Source organism: Tamandua tetradactyla, chromosome 24, assembly GCF_023851605.1.
Source record: "Tamandua tetradactyla isolate mTamTet1 chromosome 24, mTamTet1.pri, whole genome shotgun sequence".
Taxonomy (NCBI): Eukaryota; Metazoa; Chordata; class Mammalia; order Pilosa; family Myrmecophagidae; genus Tamandua; species Tamandua tetradactyla.
Genome location: NC_135350.1, coordinates 32341034 through 32354016, shown reverse-complemented (window position 1 = coordinate 32354016; position 12983 = coordinate 32341034). Strand labels below are relative to the sequence as shown.

Here is a 12983-nt window from a genome sequence, read left to right as displayed (position 1 = left end):
TTATTTAGAATTTCAAAATTTGGGAATGAAGAGGGTCTTTAAATATCTGATATTTTCATTGAATACAGTATCATGAATTGACAGTTTTCTTTCAGCATTTTAACGATGTCATTCCACTGTGTTTTGCCCACCATTGTTTCTTATGATGAGACATTTGTATTCTTATCCCTGTGTCTATTTTCTGTTTACCTTTAGTTTTTAACAGTTTGATGGTCATGTGTCTGGGTGTGATTTCCTTTCTGGTTTTCTTCACCGTAGTCTTCTTAAATACATAAATGAAAATCTTTCCCCAATTTAGAAAATTTCCAGCCATTATTTGTTCAAACATTTTCCACTCTACTAAACATATATTAGAATTTTTTTATATTGTCCCATAAATCCTGAGGCTTTGTTCATTTTTCTAGAATTTTTATTCTTTCTATTCTCCATATTGGGTAATTTCTGTTGATCTAGCATCAAGTTTGTTGACAATTTCTTTTGTCGTCTCCAATCTTCTGTCAAACTCACCCAGTCATTTCTACTTATTTTATACATTTTGTATTTCTGTTCTGTATCCAATTGATTTTTTTTCATACTCTTCAATTCTTGAATAAGATTTCTTATTTGTTGATTCATTTGGGGTATGTTTTGCTGTATGCCCTTAAACACAGTTATAATAGCTGTTTATCATCTTTGTTAATTCCAATATCTGAGTCATCCCAGAGACAATCTTCATTGATGGCTTTTCTCTTGAGTCGGGACCACATCTCTTGTATTTTTCATGTGTCTAGTAATTTGGAATGGTATCTTGTGAGTGATATTTTGTAAAGACTTTGGATTCTCTTACCTCCCTCTGAAGGGTATTATGGTTTTATGTCATTGTGGTTTTCATTATTGTGGTTGTGCTTTTAGCAGGCAGTTGCATCAGCTGAACTCAAACTCCAAACTCTGTGACCCTGCTGCAGAGTGAAGCAGTTGAAATCCATGCATGTGCTACTCAGGGGGTAGACAAGATAATGACAGAGTTAAAACTCAGAAGTTGGGGCACCACCTCTGTTGATTTTCTCCTTTATAGTATTTTCTGCATCATTCTCCAGTTTTTGTGGCAGCCTCAAACTCTGTTATCTATGTCATCAAGCGAGTAAGACTACAAATTCCTATCCAAGTTTTAGCTGTGCCTAGTGTCAAGAGTGAGTCTGAACACAAGCAAAAGTCATAAAACCCAGAAACTCACAGAGTGCTCTTCCCTTTCAAAATTCATGACCGCTCCAGATTTTGCCAGCTTTTATTTATTCTGCAATGATTTCCAGTAGGTTTTATTTTTGTAAATCCTTTTTTTTCATAGTTTATAGTTGCTGTCGTTGGAAGGCTGGGCTAATAAAAAGCATTCTATCACAACCCAGAAGTGGAATCACCTGTTTTTCTAACTAATTGAATTGAAAAATAAATTAAGCATTAACAATTTGCAGCATGTTTAATAATGGATATGAATTATATTTTCTTTCAAAACCACTATTTTATCTCTAATATTAAATATTTCTGCTTCATCAGCTTCAAAGTTGGCTTTCCCCATTAGACAACCAAATCTTTTGCTAACCAACAATATGCACGGTGTTTAATGAATAAAATATTAATAATAGTATCATATTTATTACTTAGTTTCACTCTTATAAATGCTTTATATGAATTAACTCATAAATTTTCACATCAACAATACAAGGCAAGCAGTAGTTTTACAGACAAGCAATTCTCATTTTGCAAATGAGTTAACTGAAGTCCAAGAAGATTAAGGAATTTTTCTAATTTACACAGGAACTGTATAGTAGAATGAAAGAGCCCATGCCACTATGCCATCTTGCCTCCCAAAAGCAGGAATCTTCATCTCTGGTACTAGCTTGGACTATTACTGGCCACAGAAAAATTATTTAGAAGGCTGCATTTGTCTAATTTTAAAATTTTGTTTTGTAATATAAATAAAGCAGATATTGGAAATGCAGGATTTTATGTACTAGAAAGCTTAATTTCAGAATCAACATCTCTTTCATAATTTATCATTTATTTAGTATGTATGATTGGCATGGGAATTGTTTAAGCTAAAACAAGTTCCAGAATTCTCACACTTGCATATTCTTCCTTTTAATTTATTATCTGTAAGGCAAGGAGTACAGGAGAATTAGAATCAATCTAATTAGTGACTACTCTGCAACAAACTACATTATATTTTATAGTACCTTAATTTTTCCATTAAGAAAAATCTCTCTTTGTCTCAGTTGTTTGCTCTTATCACAAACCTGACACGATGTAAGACATGAGCAAATGTGTACTTAAGCAAAATAGTTATTTCCTTAACTTGACTGTCCATGGCACCCTAGAGATTAATTCTGATACTGATTTCACAGGTCTCTTGTGCATGTGAATTTCCATGAGATTCTATTCAACTGGGGTAACTAAGAAGAAGGAACAATGTCCCTCTATACAAGGTGGGTTTTGCATTGTCTCACACATAGCCTGCTGATGGCCGTGGGATGGCAAAGTCATCTTCATTAGGCGGAATTTAATAGTGAATCAAAGTTCTTTGGGAGAATAGACTGATCTAAACTTTAGCCTCCCTTGGGTCCTGCTGAAAGATTAGAGGGAAAGAGCAGGGCCTTAGTACGTTGAATGTATCAGATTGTTTTTCATTAATAGTTCTCTTGTAAAACTCTGAAAACCACCCAGTTTAACCCTTAAAAAAGAAATAAAAAACAGAAAAGAGGATGAGATGGGGGAGGAAAAAAACTCTCGGATAATCTACCACAGGCATTGATTTCATTGATTTTTGAGATATGCTGTTACTCTGTAGCAAGTGCCATGGCTTTGAGTATGTACACATCACCAAAATTTATCTATCAAAATAAAAAACAGCTCTTGCTACCTACAGCGGTCTGCGTCCATTGCCACAATACCATAAATTTAAAAAAGAATTTATGAGATTTAATTGCCATTTTGTTTTGTTTTTTGTTTTGTTCTATGATTGGAGAGTCTAAGACTCAATCTAAGATGCAGTTTTTTTTAATAAAATCTTTTCAAAAAATATTCTGGATCCAGAAAGAGTTAATGGTGGAAGAAAAAGGAGAGGCAGCACAGGTAAAAACCCATCAACCAGCACCTGTACAGCAGGATCAGACATAGTTAACAAGAAAAAAAAAGAAGAAACAAATGTGTTAGGTGATCTTTATAGTCTAAAGAAATCTCTGTTGGGCAACTGGGCATTTTGCTCCTTGCCTTTTATTTCCAACTTCCTTTCAAAGAATTCGTTAAGTGAAAAGAGATGATGGCAGCTTAGTATATCAAAGCTCAGTTATCAGTTGGCTTGTTCTAGTATCTTTAGTCTTTTGTGGATGCCTTATGATGTGTTATGTGGTAATGCTGGAAAGTCAATCTTATACCAGTGATTGCCACATAAATGTTAAGGACTCTGAAAGATCACAAAATAGAAATGGTAACTCTCTTGGGTGTAAAGTGGCACTGATAAGAATTAATGTACCCAAAAAGATTTGGGTAAGTTTCTGTTTCCTTTTGGGGAGGGTGTGGAGGTGGAGAAAGGGTTGATTTCTTTTTCAGTAGGATGAGAAGGAAGGTCAAAGAGAAAGAAAAAGGCATAGTGGCAACTTTTCCATGATTGACTCTTTAGTATGACTGTGAGCATGGCACCCCAATTAAGGAGAAAAGTAGATAAAGTTTACTACCTAGGGGATGTTTGGGGTTTTCTTCTTTATTTTTATTTTTTTTACGTTTGGAGTACTGAAAATGTTCTAAAATTGATTGTGGTGATGAATGCACAATAATGTGATGATACTGTTAGCCATTGATTACATACTTTGGATGGATTGTATGGTGTATGAATATATCTCAATAAAATCACTGGGAAAAAGCTTACTGCCCTTACAAAGAAATCCTTTTGTATACTTTTTTTTTTCCAAATTCACAAGAACTACTAAAAAAACCCTCACTTTAAAATAAAAATATACCTCTTGAGGGGAAAATGTGGTACATAATTGGAGGATTCCAGAAACATATGAAAGATAGCATAATAGCATCTTAGCAGGAAGAGTCTTCCTCTGAGATCCTGAAGAGAACTGAATGAAGATCTTCTTGTCAGAGGTGTGGGCAGTATTAAAAGAATCAGTAAGAGGTAGGAAGTCAGACAGGGACTAGCAACAGCAGGAAACCATTACTACCCTTAGGGCAACTGGACAAGTGCAAGAGACTGTCCAGAGCCCTGTGAAAGCAGGGCCATGTGCGAGGGACAGGGCCACAGAGCCAACACAGAGAGAGAGAGAGAGAGCAGAGAAGCAATACCTGGATCTCTATCCTCCAGTTTGCTTCTTTACCAAGACCTACTGGAAGCCAGAGGACAAATGAGTCCTGTGATAATGTCTCTAAGGAGAAGCACCTCCATTTCACTGCCCAGGACACAGATGAGAGCAAAGAAAGGAAGAAAATTGATAGTGGGGATGTAAACTCAGAGTGACCAAAGGAGATAGCAAAAGGGAAATCACTTCCTATCTAGAAGAGGAAAAAGAAAGTCTAAAGTGGGTCTTTAATGCATGACTCAATTTCCTGTGATTAAACTTCATTTCTGACTGTGATGGACCACCATTTTTATGCAATTCACCACTAGGAACAATGTTTTACAAAAGGATTGGGGGCGAAAAACGATGTATGAGCTGCTAAGTCATTGCAATGTTGGTGCTCGGTAGTGTTGGAATCTTGCTGGCCTGTGCATGCACGATGTGCAGAGATGGCCTCAAATAACTATACCCAACAAGTGACCCAAAGCTACAGGATCTACACCATTAGCCTGGGCAGGGCTACTCCTAGCAGAGCAGTCAGCCCGACAGACAGCAGAATTGCGGTGGTAACATCCAGTCTACTGGATACTTCAGGCTATGGCCAGAGTAGCTGTGGTTCTTCTTATGGGCAGAGCCAGAGCAGAACACCCAATCAGCAACCCAGGGAGATGGCTTAACTGATTGGTGACTGTGGAAGTCCTCCTATCCTAGCGATGGCCAGCAACCAGCTTCCAGGAGCACCTCAGGAAGTTACAGGGGCAGTTCTCAGAAAAGCAGTTATGGGCAGCCCCAGAGTGGGAGGTATGGGCAACAATCCAGCTGCAGTAGACAGCTGCAAATCTATGGACAGCAGCTAGGCTCTTTTAATCCCCTTCAGGGCTCTGAACGGCAGAACCAATGCAACAGTAGTAGGAGTAGAAATGGCAGAGTTAACCACAGACACAATCAGTCAGCTGTGAGTGGTGCAGTGGCGGTGGTGCTTATGACAATCAAGACAAGAGTGGTGGTGGCTGTGGCTACAGGGAAGGCCAGCAGGCCCCTGGGAGCCACAGCCAGGGTGGTGGCAGTGGTTACAATCATAGCAGTGGTGGCTATGAACCTAGAGACTCAGAGGTGGCCGTAGAGGCAGATGCCACATGGACAGAAGTGACTGTGGTGGATTCAATCAATTTGCTGGTCCCCAGGACCAAGGATCATGTCATGAGCCTGAACAAGATAATTTAGACAACACCATCTTCCCGCAAGGGTTGGGTGAAAATGTTACAGTTGAGTCTATGGCTGATTACTTCAAGCAGATGGGTATTGTCAGGACAAATAAAATGAGATAGCCTGTGATTAATCTGTACACAGACAGGGAAACAGGCAAGCTGAAGGGAAAGACGACAGTCTCACGGGATGATTCACATTTGGGTCATCCCAACTGGCTAAAATGGCCATTGATGGGTTGGATGGTAAACAATGTTCTGGGAATCCTATCAAGGTCTTCTTTGCTGCTCAGCAAGCAGACTTCAATTGGGGTAGTGGCAGTGGTCATGGCGGCTGAGTGCAGGGTGGACCTATGGGCAGTGGAGGCTCTGGAGGTGGTCGCAGTGGAGGTGGTGGCGGTGGAGGACAGCAGCACACTGGGGACTGGAAGTTTCCTAATCAGACATGTGAGAATGTGAACTTCTTTTGGAAGAATGAATGCAGTTTGTATAAGGCCCCTAAGCCCAAAGGCCTAGGAGGGGACTCAGGGGACTGACACATGGGGTAACTATGGAGATGATTGTCTTGGTGGCAGAGAAGGCTACGGTTGGGGTGACTGCAAGGCTGGGATGGCACTAGAGGGAGATTCAACGGGGCCAGGGTGGTGGAGAGAGAAGTGGCTTTGACCCTGGATTCCAGAGGTGAGCACAGACAGGCTCACAGGGAAAGGCTCTATCAGCCTGGCTCCTGAGGCCCGAGAACAACTTCTCTTCCTGTCCTCGGTGTTAACCTCATCATTTTGTAACCTTCCAACTCCTGATCAACCCATGTTTTTTGTGCGTCAAACTGTAATTTTAACCATACCTCTGGTTCCCATTAAAAACCACTGTTTTAGTTGAAAAAGAAAAAAGATTCTTGGAAAGATTGTCTTTGTTGCCAATTTTACCTGCAGCAATGCCATGGTGTAATCTATTTTATTCTAGTTAAACATACTGACACATTTTTATTTCCCTGTATCTATATTAGGTAGTGCTTTTACTTTGTTACATCTGTATGCGGTAGTATGATGTATTTTCTTCAAAATCTAATCCTTAGAATGTTTCAATACTGTGCAGAGTTGTATATTGATTTTAGTCTGAAAATATTCTCTTATCAGGGAAGAACACACTGCAATGAAATGAACATTTATGTGAAATGTTGCCTGGGGGACGGAGAAAAACACATCATACGTTGTAATATTTTGGAGCTGAGCGAGACTTGAAAGACCCCTCATTTTACAAGTGAGGACAAATTCCTAGAGGTCGGTATAGTTTTCCCAAGCAAAACATCACTGGTAAATAGAACAGTTAAGACCCAAACCCAGGTTTCCTGTCTCCTTATCTAGTTCTCCCATCTTCCCATGGAATAGTTGGCATTTATTTTGCTACTGCATAGTAATATTTATTATATTTCCAAGAGACAATAGATTCTTTCCTAAAATTACCAGTACAAAAGTACATTGAAAAGATATAACTATTGCCTTAATATTTCTCAACAAAAGTTTGAGGACACCGTGCAGGGCAGAATGGGGAGTTCTTGTGGACATGCCAGGAGCTCTTATACTCACTAGACTCATGTCTCTCTGCAAACCCTAGATCTATGATGAGCCTGCTGGCCAACTGTACATTCAGAGCATTACACTCCTTTGCCATCGAGTTTTCTTTAACAAATTCAGCTCATCATTTTGCAAGACCTATAAAACAAAGAATTTACCTTGTTGTGTTTTGATCCATTCCGTGAAAGAATTTGTCAGGGTTCACAGGAAGTTTTCTGAATGTAAATCAACCTATCTGACCTTTGTTTCTATCTTATCCTTTCACTATCACACCCCTCCTATTATTTAATTGGATCCTTTGCTATTCTTATTTCCTCTTTAAAGTCTGCAATTTTATCTATGCTGTCTTTCTTTATTATACTTCTTTGCAATAAGCAACGACATACAAACAGAGAGCCCAAACTTTCAGGCAGGTGCACCCTTGCTGGGTGCTTGCAGATAGGTCACTGAAAGTCCATGCAAATTAGGGCACTTTGCAAAGCAGCAGAATTTCATCTGGAGTAGCAGGTGTGTTGTAGAAGAGAACTGTAAGTGACTCAGCTTGAGTGATGGTTGCTGATGTTCCTTTATGCTTTATTCTTTGCAGCTCCCCTGATGGGTCATGTTATTGACATCTGAACTCTACAAAAATGGTCATGGAAACCTGCTGTGTCTAATATTCCACTAGATGGGCATTGATCTTCTTAGGACAAGTCCTCTAAAACTAGTCCTCTCAAAATAGAGGATTTTGAATTTTATGAAGGAAATAATCATTCAAAAAAGCAAGGGAATACAAGCTGCTTGGCCTCCAGTGATGAATGCCTAAGAAATTACAACAGTAGAGCAAATTAATGTGTTTTAAAACAGAGGGTATTTGGCATTTTTTTTTAATCTTTGCAGTAAAAAATAGTATTAATTTTTTTAAAAAATCCAACAGTAAGGATTTTAAGGAGTGAAATGGCCAATTTTCTAAAATATTTTAACTTCTCTCTCTTTTTATAAAGTAGAAGGTTGGAAAATATGTACTTCCAAACGCTTTTCAGTAAATTAGGTTGAGTCTGTGGTTTCAACAAAAAAGCAGTCCTTATCGAGAAGAGAAAAATAATATTAAGGACATTGGAGAGAGAGAGAGAGAGAGTGTGTGTGTGTGTGAGTGAGTGAGACAAAAAGAGAGGTATTAGCATGAAGTTGTTGTCAATTTTCCTTTCTTGGAAAAGACTCTATTTTCCTTTGAGATTTTGCCTTTCTTACTCTTGAAAAGTTAAATTATTAGGATAATAAATGGTAGCTGATTTTTTTAATGTTCTGACTTGACAGAAAGTACTTAGCAAAGCCATGTCAGTACCTTCCTAATTATTTAAAAATTTTTTTTCCCTGATATCTTAAATGCACACATCTAGGAAGATTCTTATAAATTTTACAATGCCAAAGCTAGTTCTACAAAAGTGCTGGACAATCAAACACAGCTGAACTCCTCTTATTCTAGTTTGTTCCAACTGTTGTTGCCCATTCCAAAAGCTGAAGAAAACCTGAAAATACCAGTTCCTGCCAATCTGAAGGTGAATTAGAAATGTGTAATCCTGTGAAAAAAATGAACACCTAGTTAGATTTTCCTCATTGTTCTCATTCTGATTTCATTACTTTTTTGTTTTTTTGGCATGGGCAGGCACCAGAAATTGAACCCAGGTCTCCGGCATGGCAGGCAGGAATTCTGTCACTGAACCACTGTCGCATTGCCCATGATTTTATTACTTTTGTAACTTTCCCCTTACCCCTCAACATGCCTTCTCTGCTGTCTTCTCTATCTATATTGGAATTTGAATTTTCCAGAGTATTCCAAATCAGTGCATACTGTGCTTATATTCATATTTCCCAGCAGAATAACCCTTGAAGATTTTGAACCATCGTCTCCAAAACCCTTGCATGGGAGAACTGAAAGCACAGGTCAAAGGTTAACAGTTCAGGAATGAGGTGGAGCAAGACAACAAAGTAGCATCCCTGGCTGTGGCGGATTGAGTTGTATACTCCATTTTGGACATGTTTTTGGTCTTGGTGTGCATTTTGGTATGTGTAAACCCATAATATCTCCAAGATGTTACTTCAGTTAATGTATGGCCCCACTTTACTAAATTTTATTAAAGGTTGAACTTTAATCCCAATTACTGGAGTTCTTTTATAAGGAAAGAGTAAAAGTCAGAAGGACAGAGAAACCCGCATTTGCCTTGTCACATGACAGAAAAGACAAAGACTAAGGATCACCAGCAGCCAGCCCAGAACACTACAGTTTTTTTGGGGAAAGCATTTCCTCAATTTGGGGCTTCTCCTAGCCATAACCATGAAACAAATTCTTTGTTGGCAAAGCTAACCCCTTGCATGGTATTTTTGCTAGCAGCCCAGAAACTAAAACACTAATTATTAGAAAAAAGGAACTGAGGCACCGATATAAATAATTATCTCCTATTTCCTTTCTCTGTGAAACAAAAATAACCTTTAAGCCTTTTTATATATTCACTGCAATTCATTTTCATTGAACTTTGAAATTAAATTTAATATGAATTCGCCTCCATAAAATGATTGGTAGATAAAGAAAAGAGGGAGAAGCTCTGTGCATGATTTCTTTCAGCTCAGCTCATCAAAGGTGGAACCTAAGCATCAGTTCATCTGAGGAATGAACAGAGCAAAGGTTTTGAATTAGCTTATTCTTTAGGATTAAAATTCATATAAATATCTTACGTACTTCTCTATGAGCCCTTGGATAGCCTACACAGGGCCAGGACAAAGGTGAGGCAACAGAAGTACTTAGGGCTCAAAATTTTAAAAGGCGCTCACTCTCAGGGTCCTGCAATAGTAGGATGTGTGCTTGCAAGACTTTGCCTGCTTAAATTTTACATGCTAGGAGTCTTGCTTTAATTTTTTTCCATCTTTCTGTTGTTTATTGATATATATTATACATACATACCATGTATTCATCCAAAGTATATAATCAATGGTTCACAATGTCATCATAGAGCTGTGCTTGTATCATCACAATCAACTTTTTTCTTCTTTGTGAAAAATAACATATATGCAAAAAGAAGCATTAAATTTCAAAGCACATTGCAACAATCAGTTGCAGAACAGATCCCAGAGCTTGGCATGGGTTACAACTCCTCAATTCTTAGTCTTCACTTCCAGCTGCTCCAAGACACTAGAGACCAAAAGAAATACCAATATATAATGATTCAGCAATCATTCTCATCTGTTAAACCCCACGTTCCCTGTATAACTCCAACACCACCCTGATACTTCCCCACTCTTCAGTGGCATTTGGGCCATGCCATTTCCAACTCTTTCTTGCTGAAATGGGCTTCTGACATTATGGGATAGAGGGATGGAACCAGTTGACATTCCAGAGAGGCCGGCCCCTGTGAGTTTCAGGGACCATTTAGGAAGTTGTAGGTTTCTGGAAAGTTACCCTAGTGCATGGAACCTTTGTATAATCTTATATAATGCCCCAGGTATTCTTTAGGATTAGCAGGAATGGTTTTGGTTGGGGTTTGGCAAGCAATGATAGTGTTCTAATTTGCTAGCTGCTGGAATACAATATAACAGAAATGAAATGGCTTTTTAAAGGGGGGAATTTCATAAGTTGCTAGTTTACAGTTCTAAGACTGAGAAATTGTCCAAATTAAAACAAGTCTATAGAAATGTTCAGTCCAAGGCATCCAGGGAAAGATGCCTTGGTTCAAGAAGGCTGATGACATTCAGCATTTCTCTCTCAGCTGGAAGGGCACATGGCAACATGGCGGCATCTGCTAGCTTTCTCTCTAGGCCTCTTGTTTCATGAAGCTTCCTGGGAGGCATTTTCCTTCTTCATCTCCAAAAGTTGCTGGCTGGTGGACTCTCTGGCTCATGGTTCTGTGGCATTCTGAAGCTTTCTTCTTTTATAAGATTCTAATAAACTAATCAAGATCCACCTGGAATGGGAGAAGACACGTCTCCACCTAGTCAAGTTTAATACCCACATTTGATGGTGCCACATCTCTGTGGAGGTAATCTAATTAAAGTTTCCAACATACAGTACTGAATAGGGATTAGAAGAAATGGCTGCCTTTACAAAATGGCTTTTCTAGGGTACACAAATCTTTCAAAACGCACAGATAGGTAGCAATGTCTAACTGAAGCTTGCATAAGAGTGACAACCAGAGTAGCTGCTCAACTATAGTTATACTCTCTCAGCCACTGATACCTTATTTATTATACTTCTTTCCCCCCTTTTGGTCAGGATGGCATTGTTGATCCCACGGTGCAAGGGCTAGGCTCATCCCTGGGAGACATGTTCCACACTGCCGGGGAAACTTTCTCCCCTGGGGATGCCATGGGAAGGCAATGATTTCACTTGCCAATTATTTCTGATTATCCCTTAATACACTCTGGGGTTTATCCAGGTTTATCCAGAATTAAAGGCCCTCATTCTTATTCTGGGCTTGCTGTGTTTGGACTGTTTAAATGATCTCTCCAGACAAGTTGAGTTAGACAATGCGCTACAGAAAATTTAGGTTCTAGACAAAACAAACTTGTCTTCCTTTGGTCTATGAGAGCAGATGAGGTTCCAAAATCCAGATGGTGTCCTCCTTGCTCCTGTATTCTGAATTGCCTTAGTCCTGACCTGCGGGCTTTGTTCTTTTCTCTAAATACCAGGTTATACATATATAAAACAGCCACTCAAAATCCAGAATAGCAATTACCAAGGAGCCTTGCTTTTGTCTTGTAAATGAGGTTGTCATAAAAAAACAAAAGCAGTTTAAAATCAGAAGTGAATTTAGCACTTGAAAGCAAATCCAACATGACTTTAGTTTGAAGGTTCAATGCAATTTATTTGCTTGCTTAACAGCTAGCTGTCAGTACAGTCAATGCAGGACAGACAAGTCAAGGACACACAATGTATTCCAAGCTGAAGGACACCAGAGTCTCTAAAGTCCATCAGCCTGAGACCTGATGGACTGCGGGTACATACCTTTAACAAGGGGTCTCGGGAGTCAATGGAGCATTAAGTGGTTCCAAAGCTGACTGGGGGTGGCACTGGTCACAGTGATACCATGAGAGTGTCCAATAGCTTCCTCACCACACAGGAGAACAATTGAGGCCGGAGTCAGAATGACCAGGTGTCAATCTGCCTCACACTGATGCTTGCAGAAACAGCATCTACACTGTTTTATAAGAAGTGTCCCTATGGCTGGCATCAAGTCAGTCCATATTATTTCTTCACATATATGTCTGGCGATAACTTATTATAAAAACTTGTTTTCCTCAATTTCTTTACATTCTATTTATAGTTAATACTGTTTACAATATTTGGGTTTTCCTTCTCAATTTGTTTGCAATGTTTTTTTGGAATTCAAGATCATGAACATCGTTTCAATACACAACAGCTTACTTCATTCTAGTCTGTGCCCTGAGCTCTCCCATTATGGGCTAGAAAATTGACAGCAAAACCTCCAAACAACACGCAGCAGCCCTGAGAGGAGGGCGAGGCTGAGAAGTGGGTTACTTAACTGTACTATTAAAAAGGAAGGGGAGGGCCGGCCACAGTGGCTCAGTGGCAGAATTCTCACGTGCCATGCTGGGGACCTGGGTTCGTTTCCTGGTGCCTGCCCATGTGAAATTAAAAAGGAAGGGGCGTTTAAGAGTGGGGCCTGATAAAGAATGGAGAAACCCTTCCCAATAGTTATATTTCATTTTATTTTACCATATTGCTTCTTTTAACATCTTTTATCTGTAGTCTTAACAACTGTCAATACATAAACATACATGTTTATATATTGACAGTTTAGAAATTATTCAAAGGGTGCTATTTTTGGAAAATGTGCCTTTCCTCAGCCCTTCTTCTCTGAGCTCGTGAGAACTGTTAAGCCATAATCACAGAACCCCCT

The 12983-nt window shown here is 39.1% G+C and overlaps 1 pseudogene; it reads left to right on the top strand.

Annotated features, from left to right (window-relative positions):
• Window positions 1–4762: 4762 nt before the first annotated feature.
• LOC143668178 (RNA-binding protein FUS pseudogene) lies at window positions 4763–6249 on the top strand (annotated as a pseudogene).
• The last annotated feature ends 6734 nt before the right edge of the window (window positions 6250–12983 follow it).